General features: G+C 35.0%; 1 pseudogene; it reads left to right on the top strand.

Moving 5' to 3' along the window:
• Window positions 1–7615: 7615 nt before the first annotated feature.
• LOC107105102 lies at window positions 7616–22657 on the top strand (annotated as a pseudogene).
• Window positions 22658–23495: the final 838 nt, after the last annotated feature.

Raw genomic sequence — 23495 nt, 5'->3', positions numbered from 1 at the left:
TAGTGTATATAGTGCGTACACATGACTTTCTTTTTTTTTTATAGCAGTATAAGTGCTAATAATAGTAATCTTGCATTTTTGTTGGAGTAAGGCCCTCTTCCTCTTTGACTGGCAGTTAATAGGATACTTATTTTATTGTAGTTAAGGTCTGTGTTTATTTGACTCAACATTCCCATTGTTTTTACACTAGCAGAAACATCCAAAAATTGCAACAAAGGTTTAACCATACCAAGGTACACAATTTTCCTCTTATATAGAGGCTGATTTCACACATAGAAGTGAAGTATTTGAGAAGTTGTACTGGAAGTCCTTTATCTGCGACATGATTTCACAGAAAACTCTTGAATCCACCAATCACAAACTTAGTAAAAACATTATTATTGGCTTTTTCATTTAGTAAAGCATTACTAGTTTATAGTACTGATAATACAAGTACTAATAGGTAGAGATTCACCAATCAGGCTTTTCAAAGTTTGATCTGTTTTTTTTTTATACAGACACACCTGTCAAAGAACCTGGTCAAAGAAAAAGAAAAAGCCCCAAAAGGTTATTTGATATGGGTGATATGTCAGTCTCCATCGTTTACATATACTGTATGTATATACATGTATATAATTGTGTATATATGTATATATACATTTTTTTGCGTGTGTGAATATTGGATGAAAAACAGTTTTACAGGTTACTCTACTTTAAGTTAATCTAAGTGCAATTAGAGGGAGAGGGGGTATGAAAAATATGTTTTATTTTTTTTTCCCCTTTCAGATAATTATTAATTAATCAATGACATTTCTCTTGCTTTATAAACTGACTAAGTCTCTTTTGTGTCTATTTGGTTTATTAGTTTATTATTTTTCTTGTCAAAATGTCTGAAATAAATTCCTGTTCATTCATTCATTCATTCATTCATTCATTCATTCATTCATTCATTCATTCATTCATTCATTCATTAATTCATTCATTCATTCATTCATTAATTAATTAATTAATTCATTCATTCATTATTTCATTCATTCATTCATTCATTCGGCAGCAAATAAAGAAATAATCTCAACATTATCCAAAGTTAGACATCTTTGTCAGAAATGTATTAAAATGCATTTAATGAATAAAGCCAGGGGGAGTTCTGGGGCATCTTTATTATTAATATTAGTCATATGCATTAAAAAAATGCATGAAATGAAAATGCATTAACATTAATATTTACAAACAGATCCAAAAACATATTTATTTCTATTCTTCAATGGTTAGGTTAGTTAGCCTGAGTGCAGAAAAAGAAATTCCTACTAAGGCTCGTTTTACTTTCCAAAGCAGCCACCATACTGAACAACAGCTGGCTGCAGTATTTCTCTATAAATACTCTACGCAATTACATCAGCTGGAGCTTAAGGTACCAAAAGCACATTAGGAAGAAACTTTTATTCAAGTCCTGTGTATCTTTTTCTGTGTGTCATGTGTTTGATGTGTTTTCTTTGTAGTGTGAAACAGTTCCCCATAATCATGGAAGTGTTTATTTAACATGTTTTTATTTATTCAAAATGTATAGTCAGCAAAAAACAATATACTGAATCAAAATATAAAAATGCTAGCTCCATACAGCAGAAATAAATAGTTTTGCATTAGCATGCAGGCTCCAGTGGGCCCATCTGAGGGCTTTGACAAGATTATTCAACAAATAGCTGTGAGATTATGGAATCAGATCCACCTCTGCTTCATTTTTATAAAGCACATTGTCTTTTAGCTAAAGGGCTTCTGTTTAAGATTTGAGTTCTTTTGAAATCCTGTTTTATTAATAGCAAAGAATGTCTTTAGATTATATAAGGACAGAAAACAAATGAGGAAATATTGCTCAGTGTCAGAATCCAAATTGTGAAAGAAGCAATGCTCCGTTAAACCGCCGGTGAAAAAAGTGTCTCATTGTTCCAACTGATCTCTCCTTCTCTAATACTTTTATTCCCTTCTCTTTTATCCCTGTTCGTCCATGGCCTCCATCTGTTCTCTAAAAAGTTTTATTTTAGTTTTTGTCACTCTTCCTGTCTCTCTGTTTCTCAGTTTCACCTCTGACCTCCTGTCTCCCTTTTGCAATGATTCACACCCACTTTCATTTCCTTTTCATCTGTAAGAGGAAGTCTCGTCTTTGAGCTGCACAAAGTGAATCCCCCAGGGAGTTACTTCCCGTCAGTACATGAAAGATCCAGCTCCAAATGTCTCTGGAAGCTGAAGGGACCAAAAACAGGGCATTTTATAATCTGGAGGAAGAGGCATGGCGAGTTGTTACAGGCTAATATGATAATAATTAAAAACCTGTGGTAAGTATTTCATTTGTTTTAGTTTGCAGGTGATTTTTTCAGCTGGGGTCTGATGATTTAAAGTCCACCTGCCCACCACCTATGATTATATTTAAACATATAACTATGTTAATGGGGTTTGTCACTCACACCTGTGTCGTCTCTCCCTCTTTTACTCCCCCCTCTCCTTCTCCCTCATTAACGAAGCAGTGCCTCCAGCTGTAGTTTATATTTGAACTTTTCCATGAATACCTGCTTACTGTAACAGTCTACCCCTTCACAATAAAACTGTCCCCTTCTGTAAGCTTTAAATATTTTTATAGCAAACTCTGAGTGGGAAGTGGTTTGAATTGCATAGCATTGCAAACCAAAACCAACAGCCCTCTGAGGTTTTCTTAGTTGCTATGACAGATCTGTTTATGTCTTTGGAAACAGAAACATCTAATTCTTTACTATTTCTTCAAACAACCTTATAATCTGTGAGTTATTTTTTCTTATATGCATAAATCATCGGTTTCCAAAACTCGGATCGGTGGTTTGCTTAGTTTAGAGTACTGACCAAGGCTCGCAAACAGCTTTCTAATCAAACCCACAAATTTGATTGCATGTTTTTATTACAAAAAACTAAACATAAAAATGAAAAAACAAACTCATAGGATTTATGAATAAAAGGAATTGTTTTTCGGTCCAAACATAAAAGGAATTTAAACAGTTTGCAACCAAAAGGATCTTCTATAGGATCAAAAACCTGATATGCTGTGAATAAATATATGTCAAAACCCACTTGGAGAAACTGAGCGCATGTTATAGATCTGCTCCCAGTGGGCCAACAGCCTATAATGAACTCCATCAACTGATCGGATGCAGAATCCAGGTAATTGATCTGTTTGAAGAAACCAGTTACAGGGTTAAATTCGGTAAATAGTTTCTCCTGCTTGCAATATTTCCTGTTTCCTGATATTAGATAATTAGATATTTGTAACATTTTAGCTGCTGGAGTGTTTTGTCATTTTTTTTATTATGAGCAGATATTGCATATTATTTTATTTTACATTTTATTATTATTATTTTCATTAATGTCTACTTCTTGATTAGATCAAGAACTCCTCAAATTTCACTTTGTGTAAGGTTTTTTTTTTTTTTTAAAGATAATTCATTCTTTAAAATCTTTAATAAAACATTGGAGTCAACCTTTAACCTAAGGCTATTTTCAAAAACTCAAGAGTCAATTAATGCATCACCTTCAGGAAAGAACATTCTCATTTCCCTTCTACTGTACTTATATTTAGGCTGATAATAAAAGACGGAATCTTCATATATGAATGTGTTTTGTGTCTAATTTGAGCAGCGATATAGATGAATTCTTCATGTTGTATTCATGACAGATATTTTTGAAAATAACAAAGATTAGTACCCACATGCAAAAAAACAACAAATGTCCCTTTAATTTTATATAATGTGTTTGTATTTTGTACTAATCTATTTCATGGTGTTACTAAAGACGTGTTGCATAATAAAAGAGGGTGAGGCGGTTTTGTGTAAATGTTCTCTAACTCCACAGATGTGACTCAGGCCTTGTGGCCTTCTAACAAAGAAAAAGCCTCCCTCAGAGCCAAATTTAAGAAATTCTGTGCTGCTTCAGAGAAAATCTCCAGCTCTGGTCTCACAAGTTTGTCTTCTTTGTTTCTACTTTAAAAAAATCATTAAATCTGGGTAGTTATTTTACAACCAATTGTTCAAATGTGTTTTTTTTCTGCTTTCTGTGTGATGGTTTTTAATTTTACACTTCAACATGATCATTTACCAAATAATGTATCTGAAAAGTTTTATGCAAGTGAGAGGTATATTTTTAAGGCAAACAGAAACCTGGGAATAACACTAACCCCTGATATGAATAAAAACAGATGTTTCTGAATATTAATAACAACATGAATGAGAATTTAAACAACAGGAGTATGCTCTGTCCATCTGTCCTGTTCTTTGACTTTGCTCCAGCGTATTTCACTTTGTGGAGCCATTTACTTCTGTTCTATAGAAGCAACGATAACAATGTTCAGTAAACAGCGAGTCACAGTATCACACTGATCGGTTTGTATGGCAGACCTGAAGATTGTACATACAATTATCAATATACAAGGAGAAACTGGTGAGGCTTCACTATATTACTGTGAGGAAATATACATATAACCTTTAACTGTGGGTTGAGTGAGGAAATTAGGAATTACATTATACAGAGTATTCAGTAAAATAAACAGAAGCAAAAACAAAAATGATTTCAATAAAAGTATGAAATAACTCATTAATAAAACTTTCATCAAAAAACATGATTTCGCTCAGCTTAAAAAAAGCCTAAATTATTTAACATTGTGAGTCCCTGCTTTGTTCTCTTTCCAGCTAATCTTCTGCAACTACAAAAAAAATTAAATAAAATAGAAAAAAAAACAACACAAACACAAACTAGTTAATTTGATTATTTCAGTCACTGTTCATGCGAATATTGATCATGAGGCAGAAGCGTCACAATCAGATGCGACGCCGGCAGCTCGGCTCCAGGGGTTACTGCTCCTCGTCATCTTAGAAGGAGAGTCTCCTCCATTCTGTTCTCCTGACAGTGAAAAGAGACACTGGATCATTATTGGAAACAACGTCTAGTTATTTTTGGCATCTTAAAGGTTATCAGGATTCTCTGTTTGCTAACAGATATTTCTCCCTCCTGTTTTGGTCTTACTTTCAAACCTTTCCATCTTTATGGGAAATGAAATCATTACTCATCTGTAAAAGACAATTTTATTATATTTTCTTTCTGTAAACAATGTTTTTCTTTATGAAACATCAACAATTTTCAATTAAACTGCCACCTGCTGCGGTATCTTTGTGTACAAAGTGTACTAAGGATGTTATCCTTAACAAAGAAGATATGGATTTAATTTCTGACCTTATAACCTTTGCAGCTTGCTCCTCTCTTTAGTCCATTAGTGCATAGAAAACTAATACAAGAAAAATTGCTTCTATCATAACAATAGATACGGAAATCCTCCTAAATTAAAGATTAGGAATATTTTTCTAGCAAAGACTGTTTGGGGATCTATTGGTTTTCAGTGATAAAAAGAGATTGCATATCCTTAATCTTTTTTTCCTGTTTGCTATATTGTGCAATGTGCACAAAAGCAATTTCAGCTTTTGTCAGTGAGTATATCTCAAAGACATTCCTTTCAACACAGAGGAATGCTTTTTGATGACGGTGCAGAGTTTCTGCACCCGGAAATCCTTGCTTGTCTTGTAACCAACCAAGTATTCATCTTTGTTTCACTACAGCAAACCGTGAGCACAAATTGAAAATATATATATATCATTACTGTAAGGCGGTAAAGCATTTCTCTGAATCTGGACTTACTGATGAATATAAAAGCAATTGTGTCTTCCTCTAATGTACTAATCAGCAAGAGATATTCAGATACTGTGTTTTTGACAAAAGAATATAACAAGAATATCTGAAATGTTAAAACAGTGGATCTTAAATTGTTTATAAGTAATGAATCAGATCATATGTACTCTTTTAAGCTCCCTAACCCTGTCTGCAGCTTTCAGCTTCTTAGCAAAGACAACTAGATCAACATATATATATATATATATATATATATATATATACATATAGTTATTGTACTCAGCGTCAGATATAGAGAAACAGGTTATTGCACATGGTATCAAATATTGATTGCAAATTATACATTGCACAGGTTTTTGCCATTGTAGTTATTTGGTTAAAGTCGGGTAATGCAAAAAAAGGTCACAGGTGACCTGAAGTGCTGAGATCTGAAACTCTGTGGGGATGTCTTTCCTTATATTAGTGTTGATCTTCAGGATGGCCTTCTTGTTTCACATGTTTCTCTTCTCCTTCCTCTTTTTTATGGTTTCTAATGGTGGAGGGATTAAAATGTTAAAGTGCATTACCACCAGAAACTGGAACAGAGAGACAGGATGAGGGCAATAATCAAGAAACTGTACTGTAGGATAAAAAAGATGTTTTTTTTGTTTTTGTTTTTGTTTTTTTCTATAGCTCTTTCATATTATTTCTGTAAGAAATAAGTCTAATATTGGACCTTTGGGAATTTTCACAAAATGTTCTTTTCCACCCATGAATGTTTAAAAAATAATGCATGATAAGTATTAAGTTTTATTTATTTTTTCTGCAGTGAAATCTTACACCTATTTATTGGCACTTTTCAGTTTTGTTTATTCGCACATTAGATATCCAACTCAACCAGTAAGTAGGTGGCTGTTTAAAGCTTTTAATAGTGGTCTCTATCCTCTGAGCACGACTCTAACTGACAGAACAAAACATACAATGTTCTGTTTTTTGTTTGAAAAGTTTCCACAATCGAGATCCTTTTTACAAATAATAACAGCAGAAATAAACCAATTAGTAGAGATAAAGTAAATTAGCACTGGGGTGCCAAATTAAGTTATCTCTATGAAAGTTTCAAGTTGATATAATCAGAAAATAATTATAATTTCTTTGTTGGCAGTTAATTTCTTTTCCATTTTTTTCTTTTCTTAATCAAGAATGAAGAATCTTTAAAGTCATAATGAGACTGTCATGAAATTTCGCTGAGACATCCAGCCCAAGATCCAACATATAATTCACAGACATATAATAATATTAAAACACTTTGAGAAAAAGAAATAAGCATCCTTAGAGGAAACCCTAAAAAATACAAAATACCCTTAGTGTGTTTTAGCGTGTTGGTTAAGGCATACTGTAGAGCTTGGAATCCTGAGGTTCTGAGTTCGAGCTCCACTCCCACAGACTGCCACTATGGGTCACTGAGCAAGACCCTTAACCCCACACTGTAGTAAATTTCTCCAATGTGAGATCAATAAAGTTCAATTATTATTATTATTATTAAACTTAAAGGAATAGTAAAAACATTTGTTGATCAGATTAACATCACTGGAAGAAAAATGTGTTCATGCAAATGAAGCATGCAGTATTTGTTAAAAGAGCAAACTGTACTAAAAGAGTTTATGCAATGGTTTGATAATCTGTTTGCCAATAGGGATTTTTGTTGGGTGTCATTTTATTTGGGGGGGCGGTGTCTGTGTGTGAAGGTGATATGGGATGTAAGTGTCTGACTACAGGGGGGTTACTGCATTCATTGCTTTAGGAAAAAAACTTGGTTTTAGGACTATTTGTCTTGGATTGAACGTTTCTATATTACTTTACTGACCCACGTGGGACAAACATCACATTGTCTGTATGGGTGGGGTCTGTGGAATTGTGTCACACTTCTCTGCACTTGTGCATAAACTGAATCCAGAGCTGATTGATGGGATCCCACAGGCTCCTGTGCTGTCCTCAGGATGAGGCAATCCCTGGAGCATCACTGGGTCAGATTAAGGACCTCCTCTCTGTAGAGGGTCTCATCACACTAGAGTAGTGTCACAGTGGGATGCGGATGTAGTGGGACTTCTCTTTAAGATCATTCCAAATACTGAAGGTTGTACATTTTTTACCTAATCTAATTTCATCTTTTCTGTTACTTGTTTTTGTATTCCTGGCAGTAAAGGCGAGCAAAGGGAGGGAAGCCAACAACAGGTTACTATTGAATATGCAAAAGTTTATAAATAACTTACTACACTATAAAAGAACACTGAAGGTTATTAGCAGGCCCCAGATATTATTTTTGATGGTAGAGAAGTATTCTCGTAGTACAGTTACACACATGGTATAAGGGATACATGATTTATTTTTATAATCTGTATTTAGTTTGCATATTTATTCATTTTATAACCTATTACAATTACTCTCTGTTTACTTAAACCATTTATAGTCCATGCATACGTAGTCTCTGTACATAAATAAATATTACTGTAATAAATAATAATAATAATAATACTCTAAATAAATATTTATATTCTGTATAGCACTTCTGGATAGATGCAAACCACATTACATTGCTTCATACAAGTGACAGTGTAATGACAATAAAGTTATTGCCATTACACTGTCTAGAATAGACTAAGTCTATTCTATCGTGTTCATTTTTTTAAAATTTTCCACTTTTTAAGGTGAGATTTCGAGTTTGAAATCAACATTTTATTTAGGATGAGAAATCCAAATAAAAGGCAATGTCTTTGGTTAAAAAACAAAGTAAGTGATTTAAGGGGACTTAACTATAGCCTGTTTCAGTGTTAGATGTGAACTATTAATGATTCTTACTTACTAACCTCTCTACTTTACTTAGAATTATAAAAATGGATTTGTGATCCATTTGTGAATGGATTCTTTCAGGATTTTTTTATTTCATAATAATCATATCTCCAATGCAGTAGGCTTTAATACACGCATAAGTCATAAAATCATAATAATTACAATTGCATGATTAAGCTGTGATAACTTTTGAAATTGATGATGATAAAAATCATAACTGATTGATACAATTCTAATTATTTGAAATATGTTATTTTCAATTCAATTCCATTATACGTTATTAATCCCTGAAGGGAAATTCAGTATTTTACTCTTAAATAAAATGTTTATAAGGCTTATGTTGTTCTTGAGCTTGGTTTTATGATTCATCAGTTAGAGACAAAATGTTTTATATTTTATGCCAACAGTTGTACAACTGTTTTGATTCATCTGTCCTACAATTTTCACAGTTTATTTTAATTGTTTTGGTATCAAAATAAAGGCAAGACCCCAGAAAATATGTTACAGGTCTAAAAACCATCTTGCCTGTTACTAGGGACCCAAATTTGGGTCCTCATGTTATGAAGAGGATGAACATTGGTCTGGAAATAAAGCTGATTAATCCTCTTTTGCTGGTAAGATATTTAATAATGGGAACTACGTTTTTATCAAGCGGAGTTATATTCACGTAAGCGAGAGGTTCGGCTACGCTTTTTCAGTATACGTGCGCTACTATTGCTATGGTAACCAGATGCCTTTCCCTTTCAAAGTAAAGCGTCCAAAGCACCATAGCACTGACAGGTAAACTGCTGTGAAATTTGTGCACATTAGATGCCAATTTGGAGCCACCTCGTTTCTTTATGTTTTTTTCTGTTTTTCATCTCAGCTGTTAAAGGAAATGCCAAGAACTAAAGATGAAGAAAAACTTGAGGGTTTCACCGTTAAAGCCCTCAACAAGAACTCCGTGGGTGAAGGCCCTCCAACCGCAGGGCTGTTTCAACAACGGCTGATCAAACCCACCACCTTCGAGAGGGACCTCGCTGCAGCCTGCAGAATGGGGCGGGACTGACCTTTCCATCTGTCTCATACCTTATATGGAAATGGGACTATTGCATCCCGGAAATAAAGGGGGCGCTATTTTTATAATCACTAATATAAATACCTTAAAGACGCGGGTTTAAGAGGAAAAGAATAAGACAGAAATAAGTTTGAGAGGTTGTTGCAAGAAGGTTGTTGTTCGGCACAAAACCAACAATGCAAAACTCACAGAGTAAACAAAAGGTATTTTTACTTTATTAAAAAATGTTTACATAATAAATCGATACGCTTTCCTACGTTAGTTTGATAATATAATTAACAGCTGTAAACTAGTGAAATTCGCAATTCATACAGGGGAAGGCTAATGTTAGCATGTAGCATAGCTAATTATTTCCCCGCACTATTAGATAAAAAAGAAGATGACATCTTTAATTGAGAAATGTTTTTTATGCTCAAACGTTTTTTATTTTCATTATACAGATCCACCTGTCCGTTTGCAATGTTCGGAATGGAGAGAAGATTCTCCCCAATTGCATAAATAATAAATATCGCTGTCCCCTTTGCTCGTACAGTACTAACGAGTTGTACAAGGTTCAGAACTATATTGAAAAAAACAGCTATGGTTCAACATAACTATATGTAAAACTACACTTGAAAAATATAAAATATTTTTTTTACATACTTACCAGTTTTCTAATGTTTTCCTTTCATTTTTAAAGGTTAATCTTTTTTTAAATATGTTTTCTACACCAATGTCAAATTTCTGGAAAGTCTAATATTTTTTATAAACTAACAGCTGCCATTATAGGTGGGTGTAGGACCCAGATGTGATACTCTAATGACGAGTAGCACTACTTTAAATATACACTGCTCAAAAAAATAAAGGGAACACTCAAATAACATACAGTATCCTAGATCTTAAATGAATGAAATATTCTCATTATATACTTTGTTCTGTACAAAGTGGAATGTGCTGAGCAGCAGGTGAAATTGATTGTCAATCAGTGTTGCTTCCTAAGTGGACAGTTTGATTTCACAGAAGTTTGATTTACTTAAAGTTATATTGTGTTGTTTAAGTGTTCCCTTTATTTTTTTGAGCAATATATTTTTAGTAAGTAACTGTGCAATAAAATACACAAGTAAGAGAAACAAAGTATTTGGTGAAATGGCTTTTATTAAGAACTGTTTTGCTGATCATAATGTGCAATGTAATATTACCCATTTATTTCAGCAGACATGAATAAAACGGTGAACATTAAAGTTATGTGCACTGTTAGGTATTTTAAAACCAAAACTGAAAAATATTAATACAAGACAACAAATTAAGGTTGGAAAAAACAAACATAAACAACATTTTCTGTTTGTCGTGTATTATTTATTTATGGATTAAAATGTGTTTTCATTCAGTTAAGTTACTTGTATTAGGTAACATATCAACAAAATTTACTCAAGAGTATAACATATTAAAAAATAGCCCTAATTTTAATTTTTTTAATTATTATTATTTAGTCAAAAGTTCTAGAGTAATTGAGTAAATCTAGTTAATACCTGCCCTTGGCTGTTTGAGCAATATCACTTTTACAATTTCAATAAATCTTTTGCATAATATATATTTTGTATCTTTGGAAGCCATTGTGACTTCTGAAATTAATTGTTAAATACTACAAAATAGTAATAATAATGTGAAAGCATCTACAGTGATTAATTCAAACATGCCTTTTTTCTACCAATCATTTGTATATTCCCTGATGTGTAATACATTTTTTTCTTTAATGTTTGTAGCTTTTACGTTGTGTCCTTGCTATACTTTAAGTGGGAATGAACCACGTCTGGTTTAAACATATCTGCAATGTATGTAGATGTTGATTTTTAATTTTGTTCATTTCTTTTTTTTACTGCAGAATTCCATATCTTCAGATGTGGCCTACCCTGTAGTGACACATCTCACTTTCATTGCCCGTACTGTTTTACAACTATTGACAGAAGGGACAGGTTTGTTAATCATTTGGTTAACCACACAATGACTTCCCATAAGGTGTCCGACTGTGCATCAGCCCAGGTGCCTATCCAACCAGTAGCTACCAACATCCAGGCAACACAGGCGCCTGTCCAACCAGCAGCTACCAACATCCATGCAACACAGGCACCTGTCTGCTCAGAAAACATGGTTACATGTGAAATGTGCAACCTGCGCCTGAGAAAAAAGAATCTTCGTATTCATTTGAAAAGAAAACACCAGGAAAATGTGGAGNAGATCTCCAGATGCATTTGAGATATCAAAAAAGTACTCCAGAGTGTTGTTCAGCATGGTGGTGAGTAGAAAATGAAGGCTAATCATGTTTTGGGTGTACTATTCCTTTAATGATTCTTACTTACTAACCTCTCTACTTTATTTAGAATTATAAAAATGGATTTGTGACTGCTAGTTTTGCTTTATCTAAAATGTATTATCTAATCTGAAATGAATCCATGTAAAGCTTGACGAAATCTGAGAAATTATGCATATAAATTAGGATATTTTGTGCTATTTTGTGTCACCTGTTAATTAACTGTTAATGTGGAACTGCTGAGTCTGATGGAATGGGTTGAACATACAGGGCTGTTTGGTTTGATAACCAGGTCTCTCTACAGCAAACACCCCCCCACTCATCCCTAAACTGTTGGTAATAGGACCTAGGACCAGATTCTTTCAGGATGTTTTTATTTCATAATAATCATATCTCCAATGCAGTAGGCTTAAATACACGCATAAGTCGTAAAATCATAATAATTATAATTGCTTGATTAAGCTGTGATAACTTTTGAAATTGATGATGATAAAAATCATAACTGATTGATACAATTCTAATTATTTGAAATATGTTATTTCCAATTCAATTCCATTATACTTTATTAATCCCTGAAAGGAAATTCAGTATTTTACTCTTAAATAAAATGTTTATAAGGCTTATGTTGTTCTTGAGCTTGGTTTTATGATTTATCTGTTAGAGACAAAATGTTTTATATTTTATGCCAACAGTTGTAAAATTGTTTTGATTAATCTGTACTACAATTTTTGCAGTTTATTTTAATTGTACCTTATGGATTTCTGTACTGTTTTTCCCTTTATTTATCACTCATGAAGCCTAAATTGTTTGGTTTCACTCTATTAACCTCTTGGACACTAGGCCTGTTTTCGAGAAATATGCTTGAAAATAACATGCCCAAAATGAATTGAATATATCTCAAGAACTACAGATTTTATTTTAATTGTTTTGGTATCAAAATAAAGGCAAGACCCCAGAGAATATGTTACAGGTCTAAAAACCATCTTGCCTGTTACTAGGGACCCAAATTTGGGTCCTCATGTTATGAAGAGGATGAACATTGGTCTGGAAATAAAGCTGATTAATCCTCTTTTGCTGGTAAGATATTTAATAATGGGAACTACGTTTTTATCAAGCGGAGTTATATTCACGTAAGCGAGAGGTTCGGCTACGCTTTTCCACTATACGTGTGCTAGTATTGCTATGGTAACAAGATGCCTTTCCCTTTCAAAGTAAAGCGTCCAAAGCACCATAGCACTGACAGGTAAACTGCTGTGAAATTTGTGCACATTAGATGCCAATTTGGAGCCACCTCATTTCTTTATGTTTTTTTTTCCTGTTTTTCATCTCAGCTGTTAAAGGAAATGCCAAGAACTAAAGATGAAGAAAAGCTTGAGGGTTTCACCGTTAAAGCCCTCAACAAGAACTCTGTGGGTGAAGGCCCTCCAACCGCAGGGCTGTTTCAACAACGGCTGATCAAACCCACCACCTTCGAGAGGGACCTCGCTGCAGCCTGCAGAATGGGGCGGGACTGACCTTTCCATCTGTCTCATACCTTATATGGAAATGGGACTATTGCATCCCGGAAATAAAGGGGGCGCTATTTTTATAATCACTAATATAAATACCTTAAAGACGCGGGTTTAAGAGGAAAAGAATAAGACAGAAATAAGTTTGAGAGGTTGTTGCAAGAAGGTTGTTGTTCGGCACAAAACCAACAATGCAAAACTCACAGAGTAAACAAAAGGTATTTTTACTTTATTAAAAAATGTTTACATAGTAAATCGATACGCTTTCCTACGTTAGTTTGATAATATAATTAACAGCTGTAAACTAGTGAAATTCGTAATTCATACAGGGGAAGGCTAATGTTAGCATGTAGCATAGCTAACTATTTCCCCGCACTATTAGATAAAAAAGAAGAAGACATGTTTAATTGAGAAATGTTTTTTATGCTCAAACGTTTTTTATTTTCATTATACAGATCCACCTGTCCGTTTGCAATGTTCGGAATGGAGAGAAGATTCTCCCCAATTGCATAAATAATAAATATCGCTGTCCCCTTTGCTCATACAGTACTAACGAGTTGTACAAGGTTCAGAACTATATTGAAAAAAACAGCTATGGTTCAACATAACTATATGTAAAACTACACTTGAAAAATATAAAATATTTTTTTTACATACTTACCAGTTTTCTAATGTTTTTCTTTCATTTTTAAAGGTTAATCTTTTTTTAAATATGTTTTGTACACCAATGTCAAATTTCTGGAAAGTCTAATATTTTTTATAAACTAACAGCTGCCATTATAGGTGGGTGTAGGAACCAGATGTGATACTCTAATGACGAGTAGCACTACTTTAAATATACACTGCTCAAAAAAATAAAGGGAACACTCAAATAACATATCCTAGATCTTAAATGAATGAAATATTCTCATTATATACTTTGTTCTGTACAAAGTGGAATGTGCTGAGCAGCAGGTGAAATTGATTGTCAATCAGTGTTGCTTCCTAAGTGGACAGTTTGATTTCACAGAAGTTTGATTTACTTAAAGTTATATTGTGTTGTTTAAGTGTTCCCTTTATTTTTTTGAGCAATATATTTTTAGTAAGTAACAAAATACACAAGTAAGAGAAACAAAGTATTTGGTGAAATGGCTTTTATTAAGAACTGTTTTGCTGATCATAATGTGCAATGTAATATTACCCATTTATTTCAGCAGACATGAATAAAACGGTGAACATTAAAGTTATGTGCACTGTTAGGTATTTTAAAACCAAAAATGAAAAATATTAATACAAGACAACAAATTAAGGTTGGAAAAAACAAACATAAACAACATTTTCTGTTTGTCGTGTATTATTTATTTATGGATTAAAATGTGTTTTCATTCAGTTAAGTTACTTGTATTAGGTAACATATCAACAAAATTTACTCAAGAGTATAACATATTAAAAAATAGCCCTAATTTTAATTTTTTAAATTATTATTATTTAGTCAAAAGTTCTAGAGTAATTGAGTAAATCTAGTTAATACCTGCCCTTGGCTGTTTGAGCAATATCACTTTTACAATTTCAATAAATCTTTTGCATAATATATATTTTGTATCTTTGGAAGCCATTGTGACTTCTGAAATTAATTGTTAAATACTACAAAATAGTAATAATAATGTGAAAGCATCTACAGTGATTAATTCAAACATGCCTTTTTTCTACCAATCATTTGTATATTCCCTGATGTGTAATACATTTTTTTCTTTAATGTTTGTAGCTTTTACGTTGTGTCCTTGCTATACTTTAAGTGGGAATGAACCACGTCTGGTTTAAACATATCTGCAATGTATGTAGATGTTGATTTTTAATTTTGTTCATTTCTTTTTTTTACTGCAGAATTCCATATCTTCAGATGTGGCCTACCCTGTAGTGACACATCTCACTTTCATTGCCCGTACTGTTTTACAACTATTGACAGAAGGGACAGGTTTGTTAATCATTTGGTTAACCACACAATGACTTCCCATAAGGTGTCCGACTGTGCATCAGCCCAGGTGCCTATCCAACCAGTAGCTACCAACATCCATGCAACACAGGCACCTGTCTGCTCAGAAAACATGGTTACATGTGAAATGTGCAACCTGCGCCTGAGAAAAAAGAATCTTCGTATTCATTTGAAAAGAAAACACCAGGAAAATGTGGAGCTGATTTCACAAAATCATCATTTAAGGAGTCAGTGTGTGGATGCAAAAAAAGGTATTTTTGCTGTAGAGAAATCCTTTTATGGTCCATCAAGACCTATACATGTAATAAAAAACACCTGGTCACAATTTCACAAATCGGAATGTGAGCTTGACAGGTGTAATGTGATTGCACAGTTTGCAAAGAGAAGTGGGATTTTGCCTTTTGAGTGTGAACACATTCAATCATTACGCTTTTGTCCACGCGCCACAGAGGCAGAAGGACCTTTGTCTGAAACTACCCTCAACATCCTGGTTGACAACTTATGGTTCAGTCTTCAAAGAAAATAACTTTTAAAAAATCAGCAGGAGGCACTATCAAATAATACGCCGTTTTCAGTTCTTCTTTTTGGCAGTGGGACAGACACAATTTTTCACGTGTCTGTCTTAGAACCTAGAATGGCGTTTTTCAGCAGACTTGGAAGGGTGATTGTCACTTATGACAAAAGAAAAAATACCTGGCATTGTGCATGTACAGAGGGAAAAAGGTCCTGTACGCACAAGGCAACGGCAAAGTGGCATCTCTTTGAAAAAATGCCAGACATGTTCGAAGCGGCAGTAAATTTAGAGAAGGATGTTATGTGTGGGACAACAGCATCAGGATGTCAGGAGGAAAGTCGTTCCATCACTGATAAATCAGCAGAGAGGATAATCAAGTACTTGATTTACCAGAAGAAAATACCTGCTGATCTTCCTGACTGTCTTATCACCAGCAGTAGAGATGCCAAAACTCTCAATGGCTTCCCCAAACATCTGATCCCTTCAGAGACTGAATGCACAGAATGTGGACAGCACGTCAGACTTGGTGACCCTCAGCTGCTATCTTCCACTGCTACAATATTGACTATGACAGGAGTAGTTAAAGGTTTGTAATCTACTGCGCTCTGATTACAAGAATAATATTAATATATTTTTTTCCATCATGCCAACGAAAGATATTAATAATATTTTTAATATTCTCAAAGGTATATCAACATACAGGAAGACTTGCCCCAACTGTTCCATGGTTTACCGATATCAAGACTGGGAAGATGGTATCCACAACTTCAACGATCACTTGCTGCTATCCATCCATTTGTGTCTGGTACTGAGGAATGCTTTGCAGGTCGGTTTTAGTTCTTAGTATTTGTATCAGATGTGAATATTATTTTTAACACATTTCAACAAATGGTAAAAGTGTTGGGATCCAGAGGCTTGCCCACCAGAGGGCGCCGAGGATTCTCTCCTGACTGTCTGTTCACCAGTTTGGATCTGGAGATCTACCACCTGTCTCCAGCAGAGAGCGCTGTGGGTCTCCTGGGCTGGAGCCCTCAGCACATCTGAGGATCATCAGCCCATCAGGAAACCTTCTACATAAGCAGCAGTCAGACCTTCCTTCAACGACGCAGTGTTGACCAAGTTTGGTTAGCAAACCTGAGCCTCTGTTAATTTTAGAGAATCTTAGTTGGCTCTAGAGAGAAACTAGATTCTAACCTGCCTTTGTCTTCTTTGCTCACAGAAAACCCGACTGAAGTCTGAAGCTCTGGATGAGCTTTGCCTGGAAACCTGCCTGCCTGCCCAAGGAAGCCAAACCAGAAGATATCAGTCTGGATTCCTCCTACAGCTCTCAAGGAAGAGCTAGGAAACCAAGTCAAGGTCAGAAACTCACAAGTCAGAAGCTAGACGCTGCTGCTGCTGAGCTTCCTGCTGAATCCACAGTCTCTGGACCCAACCGGTTCCCCCCCTCTCAAAGGATCTGTCAGAACCTCTTCAAGGTACATTCTGAATTAACACACTCGACAAGCCATCTAAACTGCCTGGCTAATCAAACTATCCATCTCTGCAGATATCAGTGATTCCAGTCCCGGACCTGTACCAGAACCAGTTCATATTTCTCTGTGTGTGTTCCTTTAATAAACTGTAGAACTTTTACCCCTGACTCCGTGGTGTGTTCTGCATATGGGTTTAATCTGAAAGCCATCATGACAAAAAGATTTGTGAACTTGTCATCTGCATAACTGTCAGTTTGTAAATGTTCACCAATTCTTTCCGTAGCCTCACACTGCTGTAAGTCGCATAATCGAAATTATTGAATACACAGAAGGAGAGAACTTTCCTAACAAGGTTTGGATCCTGCAGGCCTACATGTCGTTTGAAGGTCTAAGTGACCATGACTTCCAATACTCATGCATTTCATGTGGGTATCGTCCTGCAGTTGTTGTCATGGATCTCCATAAGAAAGGTGTTTTCAGCATGTCAGGTAGGTCTTTAGCTTTGAAACCTGCAAGTATAAAAATACTGTTATTGTAATTGTTTGACTCACCTGAAATGAACCTTAAAAAATTAATTTATGTGTTTTTTTGTTTAATTTTTAAAGTTAGTGAAATACCAAACCCATCTCAACACTATAATGGCAAAGTGAATGCTCGCTCTTTTTGGGAAGCGGTTACTATGGAAGTGATTAGCCGTGGACTTTATCCACGTAAGTCTGTTTTCTATTCAACAGAAAAATTGGAAACATTTTGTGCACCAAGTTATTCAATGCATTAATGTGCCTCAAAAATTGTATTTACTTGTTTCCATTGCATTTCTCAGCTGGCTGCAAGAATCCTTTTGTAGTAAAACCTACTTATCACAACTGGTCCCCCTGGATTGGACCACAGACACGACGAGCTGACATTTTGATAAACACAGCGAGTGAAAAAGTCCACTTGCCTGATTCCAACAGTGGTGTAGACCAGTTTCTCACAGAAGAACGGCTTGCAGATGAGGTTCTCAATCTCAAGGTAGTGTCTTATTTTTGTTTTGAATTTTCTGATTGTGTTGGTCTTTCTGTAGGGCTAAATAATATTACAAATAACTCAAACTTTGTGTCGTTTTAAAGGTCCCTGAGATCAGAAAACTCTGCAGTCAATGTAGAGTTGACAGCAGAGGTTCTAAGATGGATCTTGTGCTACGTCTGCGGGACAAAATGGCTTCGAGAGCCACATATAACAAGGTTTTTGAAAAAGTGTGGGGTGCATCTGGTAAGTGTGTGACAGTAACTTCAAACAGTTTTAGATGACAAAAAACAGCCATGCCTTTTTTATCTGTTATTTTGAACATAGAACACATTGTCGTAGTAATTAATGTCCATGCTTTTGTGAAGCTTAATTAAGTACACAACAACAATCAGCCAGATAAGTTGATATGCTTTGCAAATAAGGATATGATTTGTTGTTTCAGGTGGGTGGGCTGTAATCACTTGTCCCTGTGGCGTTATTTATTCCGTAAAGTTTAACCTGAGAGCTGAGAGCCCTAGAGACTTTGCAGACCTTCTTTTATCCTGGAAGTTTTTTCCAAATATTACAGTTTATGACTACCCCAGGGGACTAGTTAGTCATCTGAAGAAGAGGTGCCCTGAGGATACACCATTTACCATGCACGAAGGGAGATTGGTTGAGCCCACACCTGAAAACATAAGACAAGCTACTGAGAATAAACTCACTGTAAACTTGCCATGGTTGAAGCACAGGAAAGAACCTGAAGACAAGGGAGGACATCCTGGCTCAGTAGAGAACTACTGTCTCAGTGACGCCTTCCACCAAGACAATAGCAAGGACAAGGACGTCTTGCGAAGGATTAAGATTGTCCCAGAACTTGTCGGAAGATTAAACAGCCAGTGTGAAGAGCAACTATTCGCAGGCATGAGGAAGAACAACTACTTCCTCAATATGCTCACCCCATCCACACACATCTTTCTCCACAGAAACATTGTCCACCATTTCAATCTTCGGAAGAACACAAAAAAAACCCAAGAAATTCTCAAAGTTGTTGGGCCACATGCAACATTGATCCTAGATCAAAATGGATGCATTAGGATGGATAATACTCAACTTTAGTGTTATTGTTGTGGTAGTATATACTGTATATGCAGACCTTCTTATATATATATTATTGATGGATTGTTTCTGTTGATAAAGGCTGTGAGAAAAACCAGAAACATGCTTGCAGTTTGGAAGCCAGCGTTGTTCAAACTCCTCTTGCTGAGGCTTTTGGGAAGCTTAAAAACCACTGAAGCAAATAAATACACCTGGAGTCAACAGCCTAATACTACAGAAGCGAGTTTGGTAAATTTTTCTCAATGTAATTGTTTATCAATGTTGCTTTGTTTTTGTCTTTTTAATATTTTTTTTCTGGGTTTTTAATAATAATTGTCAGTACTTGTCCTGACATGGTCATGTGTTTTAGTTTTTGTTTCTAACAAATAACACTGCACAACAGTGTTCGCAATAGTTTTGCATTGGATAAATCAGTCATATCGTAAAAAGTGAAATATCCACAAACCAGGAGTATAAACACTTTGTAAGTTGTGCATATCAGTATACATGCTTGAGGAATGCATAATATTGTGAAAAATCAAGTTAACACAAATGTATTTAACTTCAATTTTTCTTTCCTAAGCTTGCTGAAGTATTAGACGAAACCAGAGATCCTGGTGAATATGTTGCTTGTGTTGATGGGCAGGTCCTCACTAGAGGAGACATGTTCACTCTTAGGTTACCGCAAGACATCAATGGGGAGGTGAGTTTATATATATTTCAAGTTTTATGAGTGTTATTGTTGTTTTTTATGTTGTCAAAATATAATTCCTACAATTCTTCAAAGATTCTGAACTCCTGTCTGAAAGCAGTTGAAAGAATGTGCAGCGACAAGGTCTGTAAATATATGGAATCTACATTTGTTTCATGATATTTGAAAGCTTGGACTAATATAAATACTGTATGAGTAAATATAAATTTGGAAATGTCAAAGAATGTCAGGCATGTCTTAGAATATGAATTCAACATATGACAAAAAAGTATGTCTTTCCCGAACCTCTTCATTGTCCCTTTTTTTAATTATTTCTCCAGGGTGTTAAGGTTTTTGCAGGGAACAGTCATGTAGTACACACCTGGTTTCCACCTCTTTCCCTTGACCCAGCACTACACCTACCAGTATGTATTTTTGATACATTTGAATCTGACATCCAAGCTTTGGATGTCAGATTCAACACAATATATTAATTTTGTGATTTAATTGAAAGACGCGGGCACAAGATCTGGACTGGGTTCTGATTCCGGTGTGGCGTCCTGGATATTGGACACTATGTGTAAGTACAATACTTATTCGATATTGACCTTCATATTTACTGCAGTTCTTGACACATGTCTAATTTATTTATTAGTCTACGGTACTGTTCACCATCAGTGTGACATATTTATTTCAGATTTTGAAGCCTAAGCATAGGGAAATTTTCTTCCTTGATTCTATCAATGGCACTGGCTTCACAGATGAAAACCACATCAAAACATTAAGGTCTTATAGGAATAAGTTTGAAAGTTGCATGTGTTCAGTATGTTTTTAGTATGTTAAGTATGTTAAGGTGAGATTTTATGATGGGACACTTGTGGTTATTTAGAGCTACAAGAGCTTAGAGTTTATTTCCAACCATTCCTGCTTTAAATGTTTATAATCAATACTGTGGGTAAAGTTTTTGTCCTTTACATCAATTTGATTGTTATAGTAAAGACGCCTTAATTCTTCTCCCTTCTTGAATTTTCTCTTAAACGTCACAGGGATTTCCTAAACAAGGACTGTCCAACAACTGCGGAATGTTTATAGTGATGGTAACATCCACTTCCACCCACCATATTGTTGTATGGTTAGTATAGACGTAATAATCACATTTTTCTCAACAGTATGCACTGTACTTTCTGATGGGAGCATCATTTGATTTCTGTAAGGTAAGGAAGCAGATCTGTCCTTTCTGTTGGAGATTTTATCAAATGTGAACCTGTGATGTCCACAGAATAATATGATGACAATACGCAGATGGTGGTGTCTCACTCTTTTGACAAAGTTCCCTGTGAAGTAAAAACAATAATGGTGCACTGCATCACATCATGTTACACACGTGAGTTTTTTGAAGAAAACATTCAATTTGTCCTTTTTAAAAGGTCCAGAGAGGAACTACAAAAGGAGAGAAAGCGGAAAAAAGCTGGTGAGAAGGCAAAATGTGAGGTAAGCAGTAGGTAAGATTCATCACTTTGTAATTTTGAATTATGTAATTTGTATTATGTTCATTCACAGTGCACTTTTGTTCTATGCTAATTTTTTGAAGTCTGAAAGAAAATCAGGATAGAAGAATTAAAACGGTTGAAGCAGTTTTGATGTTATTTGGACTTTCATTTATCTTTCACTTAGAAAATATCTATATTTTTAGACTCTGTGTGCTGATGACCAAGCCAAAGAAGTCGAGGCACAAATTGAGGTTCATTTTTTAAGCTTACACACAATTTTGATTTGTATGTCTTAATGTGAAAATAAGACTAAAACCCTAAATGTTTTTTTTTTTAATTAAATTTCATTATTTGGACAGCGTTTTTTGTACCATTAGAGATGGAAAGGATAAGATTCTGAGAGATATAAAGTCTTCATTGTTGTTTAATGCTCTTCATTATGCAGGTACAAAGCATACCGCCAATCTTACAGGTAAAATTCATTCATAATCATATGTGTCATAGCCATTCTTTCGATATGATAGTCTTGCAGTGCACCTGTTTTTTTATTTTGTTTGTTTTTTGTTTCTTCAGATGCCATTGAATATACTCAAAGCTGTTTTCCCAGGAGGTGATACTGGCACAGGGAGACACAGCTTATCTCACCTTGGCATTGACATGCAAATCCTTTCAAGCCATTGTGTCTCACCCTGTTTTCCGGAAGAAGACTCACTTTGCTTGGCTGGATGGTAAGGACCTTTTACTTTTTTCACCTATAACATGTGGAAATAGATTTCACATTACATGAAATAGATTTTTCATTAACAGGCTAGATCAACTGGGGCAAATTTTCGAAAACATTCAAGGAAGAAAACCGGATACCTTTTGCTGTTGTAACATGTTCTTCCTGCAACCGGCAATATAAAGACTGTGTGGGCTTCACCGGAAATGGAAGACGAGGAGAGTACCCTCGTTATTACTGTGATGGCAGACCTGGACGCTGCCCTGAGTGCCAACACTGAATTCAAAGACAATATAAGTTGCTTTCCACAATCTGTCACGTTTGTTTTTTTGTGACATGCCATTTTAATTATTGTCTTATAAAGCACTTTTACCTTTTGACTTGTGCAGTCATCCTTTTTCTTAATGTGTTCTTTCAATATCATTCACATTTTTTATGTTCCTTTTGTTGTAGCTCAGTTGATGTACAGTATTTAGTTTTTATAGAAATGGTGTTTTTTTACACACAGTTACTTTGTGGTTTTAATGTGTTGGAGAGAGAGTAGAAACAATAAAGTAGTGGTAAATATATTGGAACAGTGATGTTTAACAATTGAATAACTTTGTTAAAAATTTTTAAATGCAAACAGTGTTTCCTTTACATTTTAAAGAATCGCTGGAATTAATACAAATTTTCTTTACAAACCTGACATACAGCTAAGTTGTTTGTTTTAACAGTCACAATCAACTTGGATTTTTATTTTGTTGTAATAAAGCAAGCATATACAGAAACCTATTATTCAGATACAAACATAAGATTGAACGAGCAGAGCGAAGGTGGAGACCAGGTGGCGGTGATAGAAGCCCAGGTGAGGAGCAGTTACACACACCAAGCTAGACTTTATGAAGGGTGGAGGAGATGAGACCAGCGCTGATAGGCTGGAACGGAGACGCATGATCAGGTGATTGGCTCATCAGGTGAGATTTAGGCCCCGTCCACACGAAGTCAAAACGAATATGAAACGCTAATATTTTCCAGAACGTTTGTCGTAAAGACGGAGACGTAAAATAAATGTGATCGACCACACGAATGCATGAAAACGCTGCAAAATGTATGCCAGGCCTGTAAGTGGCGCTGTGGTGCCAAAGCAAAAATAGGCAAAAACAGGCAATGAAATGTTGGGCATGCGCAGTAATATTTATACATCAACCAAACCG

Source organism: Cyprinodon variegatus, unplaced genomic scaffold, assembly GCF_000732505.1.
Source record: "Cyprinodon variegatus isolate N-32 unplaced genomic scaffold, C_variegatus-1.0 Scaffold2064, whole genome shotgun sequence".
NCBI classification, from domain to species: Eukaryota; Metazoa; Chordata; class Actinopteri; order Cyprinodontiformes; family Cyprinodontidae; genus Cyprinodon; species Cyprinodon variegatus.
This window is presented reverse-complemented; position numbering and strand designations above follow the sequence as displayed.